This window comes from Haemaphysalis longicornis, unplaced genomic scaffold, assembly GCF_048455015.1.
Source record: "Haemaphysalis longicornis isolate Haplotype H1 unplaced genomic scaffold, Haemaphysalis longicornis Haplotype H1 scaffold_3, whole genome shotgun sequence".
NCBI lineage: Eukaryota > Metazoa > Arthropoda > Arachnida > Ixodida > Ixodidae > Haemaphysalis > Haemaphysalis longicornis.
Genome location: NW_027526335.1, coordinates 211,155,985 through 211,169,138, shown reverse-complemented (window position 1 = coordinate 211,169,138; position 13,154 = coordinate 211,155,985). Strand labels below are relative to the sequence as shown.

At 49.7% G+C, this 13,154-nt stretch overlaps 12 non-coding genes and 1 pseudogene across 12 annotated transcripts; all 13 read right to left on the bottom strand.

The window, feature by feature from the left end:
• Window positions 1–6,557: 6,557 nt before the first annotated feature.
• Trnaa-cgc (transfer RNA alanine (anticodon CGC)) lies at window positions 6,558–6,629 on the bottom strand. The gene has a single exon. It is a non-coding gene; the product is annotated as a tRNA-Ala (tRNA).
• Window positions 6,630–6,707: 78 nt separating this feature from the next.
• On the bottom strand, window positions 6,708–6,779 carry Trnaa-ugc (transfer RNA alanine (anticodon UGC)). The gene has a single exon. It is a non-coding gene; the product is annotated as a tRNA-Ala (tRNA).
• A 78-nt stretch (window positions 6,780–6,857) lies between these two features.
• Trnaa-cgc (transfer RNA alanine (anticodon CGC)) lies at window positions 6,858–6,929 on the bottom strand. Its single transcript has one exon. It is a non-coding gene; the product is annotated as a tRNA-Ala (tRNA).
• A 78-nt stretch (window positions 6,930–7,007) lies between these two features.
• Trnaa-cgc (transfer RNA alanine (anticodon CGC)) lies at window positions 7,008–7,079 on the bottom strand. The gene has a single exon. It is a non-coding gene; the product is annotated as a tRNA-Ala (tRNA).
• Window positions 7,080–7,157: 78 nt separating this feature from the next.
• Window positions 7,158–7,229, bottom strand: Trnaa-cgc (transfer RNA alanine (anticodon CGC)). Its single transcript has one exon. It is a non-coding gene; the product is annotated as a tRNA-Ala (tRNA).
• A 78-nt stretch (window positions 7,230–7,307) lies between these two features.
• Window positions 7,308–7,379, bottom strand: Trnaa-ugc (transfer RNA alanine (anticodon UGC)). Its single transcript has one exon. It is a non-coding gene; the product is annotated as a tRNA-Ala (tRNA).
• Window positions 7,380–7,458: 79 nt separating this feature from the next.
• Trnaa-ugc (transfer RNA alanine (anticodon UGC)) lies at window positions 7,459–7,530 on the bottom strand. The gene has a single exon. It is a non-coding gene; the product is annotated as a tRNA-Ala (tRNA).
• Window positions 7,531–7,608: 78 nt separating this feature from the next.
• Window positions 7,609–7,680, bottom strand: Trnaa-ugc (transfer RNA alanine (anticodon UGC)). Its single transcript has one exon. It is a non-coding gene; the product is annotated as a tRNA-Ala (tRNA).
• A 78-nt stretch (window positions 7,681–7,758) lies between these two features.
• Window positions 7,759–7,830, bottom strand: Trnaa-ugc (transfer RNA alanine (anticodon UGC)). The gene has a single exon. It is a non-coding gene; the product is annotated as a tRNA-Ala (tRNA).
• Window positions 7,831–7,908: 78 nt separating this feature from the next.
• On the bottom strand, window positions 7,909–7,980 carry Trnaa-ugc (transfer RNA alanine (anticodon UGC)). Its single transcript has one exon. It is a non-coding gene; the product is annotated as a tRNA-Ala (tRNA).
• Window positions 7,981–8,058: 78 nt separating this feature from the next.
• Window positions 8,059–8,130, bottom strand: Trnaa-cgc (transfer RNA alanine (anticodon CGC)). Its single transcript has one exon. It is a non-coding gene; the product is annotated as a tRNA-Ala (tRNA).
• A 78-nt stretch (window positions 8,131–8,208) lies between these two features.
• On the bottom strand, window positions 8,209–8,280 carry Trnaa-cgc (transfer RNA alanine (anticodon CGC)). Its single transcript has one exon. It is a non-coding gene; the product is annotated as a tRNA-Ala (tRNA).
• Window positions 8,281–11,892: 3,612 nt separating this feature from the next.
• LOC144175948 (uncharacterized) lies at window positions 11,893–12,939 on the bottom strand (annotated as a pseudogene).
• Window positions 12,940–13,154: the final 215 nt, after the last annotated feature.

The window sequence follows — 13,154 nt, the reverse complement described above, 5'->3', positions numbered from 1 at the left end:
CTGATAAATACTGACGCGTTCTCGATCCTCTAGTATTATATAATGATTTCACTTACCATGCGGTTGTGTTTGTGCCTATCTGTTTTTCAAGTATTTCCAGTTCTTGTATTATTATTGTTTCTACAATTTGTTCAACTAGCAGGCAGCTCTCGCTCATTTCACCACCTACTGATTTTTTTGTTGTTGTAAACCACTGCAACCATTTTTTTCACTGTGTACTGAGCGCTGATGCGTACTGATAAGTTCTGATAAGTACTGACGCGTTCTCGATCCGCTAGTATTCTATAATGATTTCACTTACCATGCGGTTGTGTTTGTGCCTGTCTTTGTTTTTCGCGTATTTCCAGTTCTTGTAGTAGTATTGTTTCTACGGTTTGTTCAACTAGCATCGTATTGCTGTCTTCAATTCCTAACTGGCGTGTTATTTAGCAACGTACAATTTGTGATTTCTAATATGAGGTCGCCATAAGTATTTATTTCGGAACCTCCTTGTGTACACCATGTACCATGTAAACTTGTCTGCGAAAGTTCGTTTGAAATAAACCTGAAATCGAGCAAAACCGTGTGAAATCAGTACTCCCGCAGGGAACTAGAAATTCTCCGTTGTGGCCTTGAAAACCTCCTTTCGGAAGGCCTACAAAACTCCCCAAGCTTTCGTCAAACTCCATTCAAAAGAAGTAAATGCTTCCCTTGAACCTCCTAAAAACGCCCCTAAACTAACATAAGTACTTCCAAAGGGAGCCATAAAAGGCTCCTATTCAACCGCCTAAAAATTCCATAAACATCACTTAAAAACGCCCTTCAGGAAGTAAAGAATACTCCATTTTGACGCCCTTAAATTCTTCCGAACATTTATTAACACTCCCTAAATACCTCCTTTCTATAACCTAAAAACGCCCGGTTTTGAGGAGGTAAACAAAACCTCCCTGTTTCATTGATTGATTGAATAAACTTTATTCAAAACAGCAAGCGCGATGTTAGGGCGCCCGCCCGGTGAGAGGCGTCCTCAGTCCAGGATGCCTTGGAGGTGACCTGCTCGCGTTGCCCTCTCTACCAGCATGCGCTGGGTAGAGGGGTCGGAGCTGGCCAGCAACTCCACCCACTGCTGTGTGGTGATGTTGGGGAGTGGCGGTTGGGTAGGGGTGTTGGGGCATTCTACGGTGATGTGGTAGAGAGTTCCCATGTTTGGACAAAAGTGACACGTGGCTGGGTATTGGGTAGGGAACATGGCGTGGTACAGTGTATTGTGGGGGAAGGTGTTTGTCTGCAGCTTGCGTAGTGTAACTGTGTCGGTCGTGGAGAGAGTATGGTGAGGAGGTGGGTATTTCTGTCGTTGTAGCCTATAGTGGGCGAGGATATCGGTGTATGTGAGGAGAGGCGTGGACAGGGTTGGGGGCGGGGCGAAGTGGAGGGAGTTATTAGGGCAATCGGCAACGGCCCGGAGTACATGTTCGCGGGCCGCGGCATGAGCCGAAGCTCACCACCATTCGACTGCATACTCCCTGTTTCATGTAGTAAAAAAACTCCTACAAGGAGGACCACTAGAGGACAGGCGAAAAAGAACCTCTAGGGAGTATATAGGAGGAAAAAAGTTTAGAGTGTACGGTACATATGATAAAATCGCTGACTTCACTCAAGCCAGCGCTACATAACTAAAAACGGGGCATAGACAATACCTTTTCAAATTCATGCAACCATTCAGGAGTACAGCTCTGACTCTTCCACATTTCTACAATACGTTGGTCACTCTCACAGAAATACTGCCTTGCTGGCCTTCCGTCTACGTCACAGTGCCGAAACGCCATTCGAGACCTCCATATTCCGTGGAAAACCAGCAACATCACTAGGTCGTAAGGCACTCCATTATCGTTTTGCACTGCCAAAAACCGGATGCCATAAGGGCTCAACGGAAACTCCTTTTTCAATGTTCGCTGAAGAACGTCCCACAAAAACACCCCATCCCAACAATCCAAAAAAACATGTTCCACCGTCTCGGGCTTTTTACACAAAGAACAGTCCACACCCCATGGCACAAACAGACCCTTTTCTAACATCCATGTTTTAACTGGTAACACTCCACAGTGCAGTTTAAAGAAAAATGTTTTAACACCCGGGGGAATGGCCATAGCTTTTACACGTTTCAAAACGTTCTGCCCGGGGCCCACCGGAAACATGGATCGGTATAAAGGAACAGGAAAACAGATTTCAGCAAGGTCTTTATACAGCTTTTTCTTCAACACGGCACTCAAGTACTCCATAGAGAACCGTACACAAAGAAATTGTGTCGCTTGAACAACTTCTTTTAAATACCCGTGTACTCCTCCATTGTAGCTTTGACATGACGTAACGATAAATTGGGGCAATAGCCTGCCTAACCTGACTTGAATAACAGTGCGCAGGAAGGGGTCCTTTACCTCGCGCAAGAAATAAAAACGATTCACCACTTGTCTCAAAAAAAGATGCGAGAGCGATAAACCGCCTTCGCGTACTCTTCGAAAAAGATTCGTCCTACTCGTCTTTCTCAGGACGAGCCCCAAACAAAAACAGCACAAACGCGATGCAGCCGCTGAACATTAGCGCGAGAACAGTGGATCACTTGCAAAACGCACCAAAGTTTCGCGAACAAAAATATGTTGCACACCGTTGCGCGCGCAAACATCGACAGCGCATGCCCCTTCCCTTTCCACTTTTCCGCTTTATCACGCATCGCAGTCGTCTGGCTTCGCCAGTACGGGTCGCTATCTCTGTAGTTTTCAAGTGGCACGCCTAAGTATTTGACCGGCACAACCTGCCAGTTCATACCTTCAAAGACACTAGGGGTTACGTCCCAATTACCGTGCCAGAATCCCATGCACTTGCTCCAATTTACAGAGCTCCCAGTATACTCACAAAATGTCTTAAGCAACGCAACTGCATTGCTAATACTTGTTCTGTCTCGACAAAATAAAGCGATATCGTCCGCGTATGCCAATACACGTACCTCGCATGCCTGCAACTGGAAACCATTAATATTATTGCTGTTTATTATGCTAGCACAAAACGACTCGATGTACAAACAAAAGAGCAAAGGGGACAGCGGGCATCCTTGCCGCACTGAACGCGTAACAGTTATTTGACGGCTCACTGACTTACTTATTACCAGCCTTGTTGAACACCGCTTCTACGCCATTCTTACGCCCTCCGTTATTACTTTTCCTAGGTTTATGTTTTCCAAAATAGTATAGAGTAGCTCATGAGAGACCTTATCAAATGCCTTCTCAAGGTCTATTTGTAGCATGGCTACAACCTCATCCATGCCGTCACAACACTCGAGAATGCTCCGTGCTATATGTACATTACTAGTTATCAACCTTCCTTTTATTCCACATGTTTGGTGTTCGCCTACTATGTCTATTATCACACTCTGTAACCTCTTTGCTAAGACGTTCATTAATATTTTATAATCTACATTCGTTAAAGATATCGGCCTATACGCAGTAACTTTTCTGAGCTCTTCTTTTACATCTGTTTTGGGTATGAGAACAGTGTGCGATTGTGAGAACGAGGGTGAAAATCTTCCTAGTGTGTACGCTTCTGTGTACAGGTCACATAACATTGGACTTAGGTGATTGCGGAAAGCTTTGTAGAACGCAGTGCACAACCCGTCAGGGCCTGGAGACTTTCCAGGACTTAATTCGTCGATAGCCTTCCTAACTTCTTCTACTGTAATTGGTAATTCTAAATGTTCTTTTACCTCTTCATCTATCGTCGACAAGAAATTAAAAAAAAAGTCCTTAAATCGTTCTAAGTCTACAGATTGACACGAACACAAACCATCATAAAACTCACAAAAAGCATTGCTAATTGCTTGTTGTTCATCGAGAACCTGCCCTTTATACTCTATTTCCGCGATAGAGTTGCGGGTTGCGTATCTCTTTTCAGAGCTAAGCGCTCTCTTTGTAGGGGCTTCCCCTAACATGAACTTTTCCGCACGAGCTCGCACTATCGCGCCATGATATTTTTCTTGTTCTATAGCCTCTATCTGATGTTTCAAAGTTTTAATGTCTTCCTTGAACAGTCCAGGTGACTTGCACTCTAGTGCAGAAAGCGTCTCCAGGTTTGCTCTAAGCAGGCCTTGCTTTTTTCTTTTCTCATAATTTAAGGCAGCTGACCTTTCCAATGCTGACATCTTAATTTCTGCTTTGAAGTTCTCCCACTTAGAGGCACAGTCACATGTATCCTGTTCAAGGTTCCTAATCTTTTTCGTCACTTGTTTTACAAATTCTTCATCCTTCAACAATAAGCTGTTCATTTTCCACAAGTCCCAGTTGAACGACTTTTTATCTTTGCGCTTTCCAATCAAGAACGACACTAGGCAATGGTCGCTGAACGACACGGGTGTAACACTATACTCCGAGCACTCCGGCAGAAGTTCTAACGAAATATATGCTCGGTCTAATCTTGCGTGGCTCGTGCCTTGAAAGTGGGTGAATTGGATCTGCGTCTTACATTCCAACGCATCACCCACGTCTTCCAAACCAAAATCTGCCGCGATACCATTCAATGCAATCGTGCTTCCGTGGCGATAAGGAGTACAAGTAGATTTATCGCGAGCCGAGCACACACAATTAAAATCACCCATTAATACGACAACCCGTTCTGTGCCAAGCCACGCCCGCAATTCTTCGAAAAACACTTTCCTTTCATCGGCTTTTGTCGGCGCGTACACGCAAACAATACGCCATTCTTTTGAGGCAAAAATAAAATCACAAATAACAAAGCGCCCAGACAAACTGGACATCACGTTTTGCACTACTGCGCCGCTGCTCCTACGTATTAAAATGAGACAACCAGCCGATAAACCAACGGCATGGCTGACACAGACTTCATAACTAGAATTGAACACCCCCACCATCCTTTCCGTGCTTTGCTCGGTCTCTACTTTAGTCTCCTGAAAGGCCACGACGTCTAACTGCCTTTCGCTGATGAGTCTGTACAATTGACTTTGACGTTTGCGCTCAGAAAGACCGCGTACATTAAGGGTGGCACAACGCAGATGATATGAACACCGCATGAATGGAAGATGAAGGCACGTCGCACATTGTTACACACGCGCTACAGAAACACTGGCCCCGCCCCCTTTTCTACCCCTCAAAAAAAAGAAAACGTGTTGTCCGTGCCGTAACGCTCACTCGAAGACCTCTCCCCCCAAAAAACAGCAAACGTTTCGCTTACGGTGGCTTCCCCGTTGCATGTCCTCTGTCATAAGGCGTGGTGTTGGGCTTTGGCTTGAAGCTTGGACGCCTCAGCATAACCCCTCCCACACTTGCCTTGACGTTGCCGGAGTCACCAGAGTCCTCACGATTGTCGTCCTCCTTACGCAGCCGCTTGACGGTGGCTTCCGGGTCGTCTCCGTCGCCGTCGCCGGCGTCACGCACTTCACTTCACGAGTTAAGGCGGTGTTCGTCGAACCCGCCCCAACACACTCCTCACTTTTCGCGTCCAGCGCGGGTGCCACTGGCGTAGGGTCGTTCTGGGAGGTCGATTGCTGCTCCGCGGGCGCAGCATTTACGTCCTCCACGCCTGGTTCCGCCAAAGGGTCCCCAGGTGCGGACGCACCACCTCCGCCGGCTGCCGCAGCCTCCGCCACCGTGGCCTCCGCCTCCTCCTCGTCCATACGGTTTTCGGCCGCGTCCGCGTCTCCGACAGGTCCGGTGACATGTGCATACGTCCGCACGCACTGCGTCGCTTCGTGACCGAAGCGGCGGCAGACAGTGCAGCGCGGCACCTTGCAGTCGCGCCTCATATGGCCCGTCCCCGAGCAGCGGAGGCACTGCGGGGCCCGGCCTGGAACGACCACGAGCGCCTGGCCGCCCGCAACCCGGAGCTCGTGCGGCAGGTCGTCGAGCTTTACGCCGGCGTTGAGCCTGAGGGTCACCGACCGCGTCGTCGAACCTTTCTCATTCATGCCCTTGACACGCCACCTCTCGCGTACGATGTCGACGACACGCCCGTAAGGAAGCAGCGCCGCTCGCACCTCGTCGTCCGGCACGTTGTACAGAATCCAGTGCAGTTTCATCCGCACATCCTGGTTCGCCAGATCGATGACGAGGCACCGGCGCTCCTTCACCTTCACGTCGGTGGCCGCGAGCATGCGCTTCACGCCGCTTTCGTCCCTGAATGTCAGGGCCCATACGTGGTTCATTTGATACGCCCCCAAGGCAAGCACCTCGGGGAGCAGTTCCAAACGAGCCAAAGTGTCCCTGAAATCTTCGACGCGATAAGGCCTAGCACGAACGTCCGCATGAAGAAAAATGGTGTTTAAAACACACCAACCTGTTGGCAGCATTGGCAAACTGACGGGGTAATCTCCGGATTCCTGGCCAAAAAAACCTGTTTCCGCGGCCAGACATGGCCGCATTCCCCGCTCCTGAGGAGCCAATCATCCCGCGTCCGCACACTAGCGCGGCCGGAAGCAGAATGCTGAGCTACACCCCCAAACTCTCCTAAAGTATTATACATACAAACCCAATAGGTGTCTTCCTTCACGTTGGCAGCAAAAAAGCACGCGCAGTTTCTGGTGGTACCGGGGATTGAACCCGGGGCCTTTCACATGCGAAGCGAACGCTCTACCTCTGAGCTACACCCCCAACCTCCTCAAGTCTTTTACATACAAACCCAATAGGTGTCTTCCTTCTCAGTGGCGGCAAAAAAGGACGCGCAATATCTGGAGGTGCCGGGGATCGAACCCGGGGCCTTTCACATGCAAAGCGAACGCTCTACTTCTGAGCTACACCCCTACTCTCCTCAAGTATTTTACATACAAACCCAATAGGTGTCTTCCTTCTCGTTGGCGGCAAAAAAGCACGTGCAGTTTCTGCAGGTGCCGGGGATTGAACCCGGGGCCTTCCACATGCGAAGCGAATTCTCTACCTCTGAGCTACACCCCCAATCCCCTCAAGTCTTTTACATACAAACCCAATAGGTGTCTTCCTTCTCGGTGGCGGCAAAAAAGCACGCGCAGTTTCTGGAGGTACCGGGGATTGAACCCGGGGCCTTTCACATGCGAAGCGAACGCTCTACCTCTGAGCTACACCCCCAATCTCCTAAAGTATTTTACATACAAACCCAATAGGTGTCTTCCTTCACGTTGGCGGCAAAAAAGCACGCGCAGTTTCTGGAGGTACCGGGGATGGAACCCGGGGCGTTTCACATGCGAAGCGAACGCTCTACCTCTGAGCTACACCCCCAATCTCCTCAAGTATTTTACATACAAACCCAATAGGTGTCTTCCGTCTCGTTGGCGGCAAAAAAGCACGCGGAATTTCTGGAGGTGCCGGGGATTGAACCCGGGGCCTTTCACATGCAAAGCGAACGCTCTACCTCTGAGCTACACCCCCCCCTCTCCTCAAGTATTTTACATACAAACCCAATAGGTGTCTTCCGTCTCGTTGGCGGCAAAAAAGCACGCGGAATTTCTGGAGGTGCCGGGGATTGAACCCGGGGCCTTTCACATGCAAAGCGAACGCTCTACCTCTGAGCTACACCCCCACTCTCCTCAACTATTTTACATACAAACCCAATAGGTGTCTTCCGTCTCGTTGGCGGCAAAAAAGCACGCGGAATTTCTGGAGGTGCCGGGGATTGAACCCGGGGCCTTTCACATGCAAAGCGAACGCTCTACCTCTGAGCTACACCCCCACTCTCCTCAAGTATTTTACATACAAACCCAATAGGTGTCTTCCGTCTCGTTGGCGGCAAAAAAGCACGCGGAATTTCTGGAGGTGCCGGGGATTGAACCCGGGGCCTTTCGCATGCAAAGCGAACGCTCTACCTCTGAGCTACACCCCCTCTCTCCTCAAGTATCTTACATACAAACCCAATAGGTGTCTTCCGTCTCGTTGGCGGCAAAAAAGCACGCGGAATTTCTGGAGGTGCCGGGGATTGAACCCGGGGCCTTTCGCATGCAAAGCGAACGCTCTACCTCTGAGCTACACCCCCACTCTCCTCAAGTATTTTACATACAAACCCAAAAGGTGTATTCCTTCTCGGTGGTGGCAAAAAAGCACGCGCAATATCTGGAGGTGCCGGGGATTGAACCCGGGGCCTTTCACATGCGAAGCGAACGCTCTACCTCTGAGCTACACCCCCTCTCTCCTCAAGTATCTTACATACAAACCCAATAGGTGTATTCCTTCTCGGTGGTGGCAAAAAAGCACGCGCAATATCTGGAGGTGCCGGGGATTGAACCCGGGGCCTTTCACATGCGAAGCGAACGCTCTACCTCTGAGCTACACCCCCTTTTTTTTTTTTTTTTTTTTAAGCTTTATTTAAAATCGGGTGCTATGTACATAGTAAAAAGGCAGTCTTTGCCTTTATACATCAGAGACCGTTGACATAACAGAGTACACTCAGCGAAGTGCAACACACAGATACACTGGTTCATCTTGAAATCACGGATGGACGCGTCTGTGCAATTGCGCCTCCATTACTTTCCACTTGCTGGATAGCTCGTCGTCTGCACTTTTTAACAGAGAGCTGGTGTAGGCAAACGCGTCACAAAAATGCGTCCACGCGGACTTTGCTACCTCCAAACAAAGGACGTGATCCGTGCGAGACCGCCAAATTGCATACAATCCCAACAGCAGGACAATTTCCACACATTTGTCATCTCGGAATTCCTCACTTGTAAGAAACTTCACATCTTTCCAAGTTGGATACAGAGAAATTCCAAATGCTGATCTGACCTCATGCCAGAAATGCGCTGCGTTCGTGCAAAAGAGGAACACGTGCTGAAGGGACTCTGGGTAAGGGCAGAGATCACAGTTGGTTGACCACGGAACAAAGAAACCTTTGTTTGCCAGCCATGGCTTTACCGGCAGAACTTCCACGTGAAACCTGATAAAAAAATCCTTGACGGCGACCTTAACAGGAAGCCGTGGTAATCGTTTCAAGACGTCTGACACTAATGTACTATCCATTCGTGACCGGTACAGCGGAGCTGGAAAAAGCATGTCAATCGTGTCCCAGTACAGTGATTTTCTTTTCACTTCCATTAAGTAGTCCCGTGAGAACCTCTCTTCGAAAAACCGGACCGCCTGTTCCAGCTCCCTGTAAAACTTTAGCACTCGTGACCTTGGTCCTACACCAGCATCTTCAAGCCAGTCTCTCAAAAACCCACAGCCCAGCTTAGCAAATGAGTTCAACATTAGAGGCCTATTCTGCCTGCGAAAAAAAAGGTACCTCTGAACTTTGAGCTTTACCTCAACATTGACCAATCCCAGACCACCTTTGGCTAAACTTAGAAACAGGTTACTCCTCCTCATTCGTTCAAAGCGAGACTCCCAAATAAACGTGGCAAAGAATCTATGCACTCGATTCACATCGGCTGGTAGGCATGGCATCACTTGAGCAGCATACCAAACAGCAGGAAAGAAAACTGTATTGCACACAAACGCACGATTTCCAAGTGGTATGGTTCTCCCATGCCACGCACGCACCTTTGCTGCTAGTCCGTTTAGACTGATGGTGTTTTGTCCATTTTGCAGATTAGTGGTATCAAAACAAACGCCGAGATACATGCCGACTTGGTCAGACCACTGCATGTCCAAGAAGCTCGTTGGCTTGGCGTCCCAATCACCCAACCATGCACCCGAACACTTGTCACGATTCACTTTTGCACCAGACACATTGCAGAATTCTGACACATGTTGCACCGCTTTGCGCATCTCCTCTTTGGAAGCACACACGAGGGTCAGATCATCAGCATAGGCGAGCACTTTCACGGTCTCGTCTGCCAGGCTGACGCCACCGACAGTATTGTCGTTCAGAATGGAACGACAGAGAGGTTCAAGGTAAAGTGCGAAAAGTATCGGTGACAGCGGACATCCTTGTCGCACCGACCTGTTGACGAGTATCTTGTCCGTTGTTTGACCGTTGATGACAAGGCGCGTTGACACCTCCCTATAGCAAACGGCGATGTACTTCAGAAGATGTTCCCCGATGTTGCAAGCTTTAAGCAGCCCAAAAAGAAAGTCGTGATCAACACGGTCGAAGGCCTTACTTAAATCCACCTTTAGCACCGCGGCCTTGTCTCCGTGTACCGATGTTGTTTCACACAGCACGCGCATTGTGTGCAGATTATCCGAGATGCGCCGCCCTTCGATACCATATGCTTGGTGGCCCCCTATGACCTCACTGAGCGCTACGTCGAGTCGCTTCGCCATAATTTTTGCCAGCAATTTGTAATCAGTCGTCAGAAGGCTGATGGGGCGAAAGTCACCCGGGGTCGGGACACGGTTGGAGTGCTTTTTTGGGATTAGGACCGTCAGGCCTTGCCTCATGGAGGGAGGCATCAGATCCCGCTTCAGTATGTCTTCGTACACGGAACAAAGATTTGGCACCAAATCCGATGCAAACTTCTTGTAGAATGCACTTCCTAGGCCGTCGATACCGGGCGTTTTCCTAGGCTTCAGCTTTTTAATGGCCCATTCAACTTCAGACTCGGAAATGCTTTCATTTGTTTCCTCTCTAATATCATCGCTGACCTTTGGCAACAGATCAGCATAATTAAACGCGCACCCCCGACTGTGTACGCCATCTTTCTCTTCGAACAGACTTTTGTACATCCCTGTGAACGCCCTTACAATGTCGTCTTGGCTGGTAAGAATGTCGTCGCCATCTTGCACCGCCTCTATTCTGTTTCGTGCAGCATGTTGCCTTTCTTTCGTTCTAAAAATCTTGATCGGTTCCTCGTCCCTCTGTTGTGCTTCGAGTCGACAACGAATCATAGCGCCTTTATAGTCGGCTTCCAAAATTGATAGGAGCTGTCCTTTGCATTCTCTAATATCTGTCATAAACTTTCCCGGTTCGGAATTTTCCGCTTCAATGAGACTTCGAAGCGTGCGCATTAAAACGTTTTTTCTTTCCCTTTTTAGAGCCGCTTTTTCCTGCCCTTTCGCCACAAGAAACATTTTGCACTCTTCTTTCACTTCTTCCCACGCTATGGCGTTTACCTCGCCCCGCTCTCGTACCTGCGTGATTATAGCTTTGATCCCTGAGACCACATCCTCCTCGTCTAAGAGGCTTTCGTTAAGTTTCCATAATTGCCAAGAAGGTTTGGCAGTTTGCTTGGTCCTTCGGTGGTCGCCGTTCTCAAACGTGACAGCGACAAAGCCGTGGTCAGAGAACGCCACTGGCGTTACTCGGGAGGAGACGTTCATGCACATAAGCTCACTCGATACGTACACGCGATCTAGTCGCGCATGGCAGTCCCCCTGCCAGTGCGTGAATGCAGGGGCGAGGGCTGGTGTGCCATCTGCTACGTCCTGCAAGTCAAAATCGCGTAAGAGCTTTTGCAACTCCTTCAAACTGGGGTCAGCTGGCCTTCTTTTTGAGCAGTCACGCGCCTGCAGTACGCAGTTGAAGTCACCCGCGAGAACGGTGCGGCATGGGGTGTCAAGATACTGCCTGAGCTTCGTGAAATATTCTGTCCGTTGCGGCGGGTCATTTGGTGCATGGATTGAGATAAGCCTGTATTGCTCGCCACGAAGTATTAAATCGACACTGCAAACACGCCCGCTGTGATCCCTTTCATATTCCGGATACACGGTTAAAGCCGGCCTTTTCCTTATCATGATTGCACTTCCTGCGCTGCGGCCGCACGCGGGCGAGAAGTGACAGTGAAAGCGATTGTGAAAGAATCGAGCCGCGCTATCTAGCTGCTCGTTTGAGGCTAATTTTGTTTCTTGAAGGAATGCTATGTCGATTCCTTCCTGCAAAAGCTGGTTTAAGAGCCACTGCTTGCGCATACGGCCTACAAGGCTTAGGCAGTTGAAGGTTGCGAGTTTTAGGAAGGGCATTTGCAAAAAATAAAGATTCTTTTCCTTTTCTTTCTATTTCCGAATGGGGCGCCTAGTTACGTTGGCCGGTTAAACGGAACGCTTTCGACGTCGTATTTCTATGGGTACGCGTGGCGCGGGGTTAAAGCGAGCCCTTCTTTTAGTGGGCGCGTTCCACTTATTCTTTACATGAGCGGTTTTCCTTCCTGACGCCTCATTTAGTTCATCTTCTGCTTCTGGTTCAATCGGCGACAAGGCTGGAAATTCAGTCACTTCCTCCGCTTCCCTCCCTGACAGCGCAGTTTCCTTCGCCTGTTCTCGCGAGACTTCATATTGCGGCTCTACGCCTATCACGCTGTCTTTTGTGGTCGACGTAGTCGGCATGCTGACAGAAAGTTCGTTTTGCGGGGGTTTTTCGGGCTCACCGTATTCTCCGGGTTTCCGAGGCGCCTCCATTGATACCTCAGGAAGTGGCGAAGCTACAGGCGGGCTTTGCGTTGTCTCCAACGTCGGCTGGTCTTCGTGCAGTGGGGGGGAGGCCGCTGCCTCCTCAGCTTCTTCCTCATCCATAACGGCTTCTGTGTCTTCCTCCTCACTCTTGCCTCCCGTGACCATCGCGTAGGTCTTCCGGCAATCCGGAGCCTCATGCCCGAACCTCCGGCATTCAGAGCACCGCGGTATGCGGCAGTTCTTTCTGATATGCCCATTCCTCTTGCACCTCAGGCACAAAGGCGATCGTCCGGGCACTATCACAAGGGCATTGCCTCCCTGGATACGCAGCTGATGCGGCAATGTTTCGGTCGTGTACCCATTCTTCAAGGTTATGGTTACTGACCTTATCGACGTTTGGGCTCCCTTGAACTTGCTTGTTGGCCAAGTCTCTCTCGAGGGCCTTCCGCACGACGTCATCGCTAAGCTGGTACGGCAGCCAGTGGATCTTGATGCGAATTTCGCCATCGTTGGGGTCGAGCACGAGACATTTCTTGCCCTTGATACGAAGTTCTTTCGCAGCAACTAGGCGGTGCTTGGCTGCCGCGGAGTGCGTCGACACAGCCCACACATGGTTCATTTGATAGGCGCCAATCGACGCCACATCCTGGATCACTCCCAGTCGTTCCATCTCGTCTTCGAAGTCGTTGATGCGGTATGGCCGGCCGGACACCTCACAGTGCAAAAACACAGTGTTAAGCGCAGCATTTGCAGTTGGCAGCGGAGGCAGTAAAACACGGTATTCGTCCGTAGAAACAGATAAACCGCGGCCGGCGGCCGCCGATAACGAGCTATCGGAGCTCATCCTTTCCGCACCTTCACAGCTTGGCAGCCGGAAGTGGAATC